We start from the raw sequence: 2,254 nt of genomic DNA, 5'->3' as shown, positions 1-2,254 counted from the left end.
AGCACTGGGCTGACTTTTCATTGGGGTCAAATAAGGTGGCAGAAAGGTTAGTCAGGGGTCAGACACTAGTGGAAGGTGGATTGCGGATAGCTGGGGGGAGGATTATGGATAATTGTAAGGAGCTTCCCATGTTGCAAACAAACATTTGATTGGGCAGTACTAATTGTATTTTCCAGACAAGTTAGATTGAGTGGGCACCAAAAAAAAAATACAAAATACAGTACATATATATAAAATGGGCACAGGTTGAGAAATAAAAGAACAATGAAACTAGGAAAACAAAGCAATGAATAAAAAAATAATACTTTAGGTCAGATTGCTAACAGAAATGATGTTACAAGAAAAACCATATGCAATTGGGACTTTTTTAGGCCAATTCAATTCCAGCTTAACTCAAGGTAAAATTTATTAAAACTTTTTTTTAAACAGGACATTATGAAGCTACCTGATTTTGCGCTTTTGCACTCCTGTTCTCTAATATTAAACTGCAGTATCAGGACATCACTGTGAAGGGAGAACAGCCTCCGCCATCTGCCGGTTCTTCCTGACCAGGCCCTTCAAAATCAAGGTTCAAAACACAGGCCACATGCATCAATGAAACTATCTTTTTGGCAACTAGAATGTTGGTGCCATTGTCAGACACCACACATCCCCATACTCAGGGAGAGGAAACAGTGACAGTAGACCCGACTTTCCCCATGGCTCAACCACATGATGTAGGGCAGGGGTCCAGGCAAAGTAATGGTTGCTGGAGATACTTCACTCCAGTCTTATGCAGCTCATTAGCTGGCAGAAGGAGATGATATCTACCAGCTCAGTGGGAAGGAATTTCAAGGTCAGCAACCTTTCTAAGAGCCCATTGTATTTTAGTTCAGTGTTAGCAATAATTTTATATGATATCATATTCATTTATGTGACTAAGTGAAGGGTAGAGCATATGTCGTTTATCTATCTTACTTGACAGAGTTGACACTATTTTGGAGTTTGAGACCAACCAGAAGGTTAGATAAATTATTAATGAGTTTTATTACCATATTGTTTTGGTTCTCTGTAACTATGTCCTATTGTAACCATATTGTATCCATTGGCCGTCAACACACACACACACACGTTCACATACAAATATTCCTTTTGAATTGCTGCTGTAACTTTCTATAAAGATTTTTGAACAAACAAGCTTTTTTATAATACAGAAGAATACAATCCTGTTCTTAATGTGCCCAAACAACAATAATTATATTATTTTTTTACATTCAGGGGCAGAGGGCTGGTGCTGGACAGCATTGGAGGTGGACAAGGAGGACTGGCTACACTACCAGCCTGGACCGCCAAGGTAAAGATAGGAGTGAGACTGCACATCATAGACCTCACAAGGATGAGGACGAGACATTGCTGCTAGCTTGTCCTGGCCAGAAATGTCCTGTCTTTTGTTGCCCAAGCATTTTCCTATTCCCAGATGCATGCACAAGTGGGACATTAAGACAGTTGTCCTGGTCCTCCATCTGTGTGCTGTCATATGGCAAAATTGACCAGTGACTAAGGCTTCATCCCAATGCCGGAATTTTATAGTAGCTCCAAGCTGTTGATTTGTGCACTACCCTCCTGCAAGACTCATTGGTGCACCTAAACTTAGCTTAGAACAGATTTTGCTACAGACTGTCCAGAGGTTCCGTTTTGATGTGGCTTCTCAAGGGCTTTACTCAAGAAACCTAAAACATTATAAGGGATCCGTCTGGGGGCAGGGGCTCAGGTATCATAGCTACTGCAGATAGTAAACTGACAATGTTGCTACCACTTGCAGGCAAATATGAGAGCAATGTGGAGAAGCCCTGCATTTCCTACCCAAAAGGTGCTAAGTAATCGAGTTGCTGCTGGGGTCAAAGAAGATGTCTGGTACTTCCATGTTCCTGGTCTGTACCTTGTGCTACTGCCATAAACCATTGAGTTGAGAGCACATTAGCAGTCTCTCTATTTCTGCCACATTGCCACCTGTGCTGGCCATTGCTTATGAACCTCTTATTTCATTCGGGCAACTAGGAGGCACAATAAAGGTTTGTATGTGACAATATGTACATTGCTACTTTTTTTTTCCACAAACACAGCCCATAGGCAATTGCAGGGCAATTTGGACAGGCACCAAAAAAGAATACAGAATTGAAAATATTTTTTTGGTATGGAGTGATAATTGCTTCCTCATTGCACAGTCAGCTATCTAGATAGTAATTTGGTTCCATCTATGGACATGGTTTGTCCA

The sequence above is a fragment of the Pyxicephalus adspersus genome, chromosome 2 (assembly GCF_032062135.1).
Source record: "Pyxicephalus adspersus chromosome 2, UCB_Pads_2.0, whole genome shotgun sequence".
Lineage (NCBI taxonomy): Eukaryota > Metazoa > Chordata > Amphibia > Anura > Pyxicephalidae > Pyxicephalus > Pyxicephalus adspersus.
The sequence above is the reverse complement of the archived record's forward strand: the minus strand, read 5'-3'. Positions refer to the sequence as shown.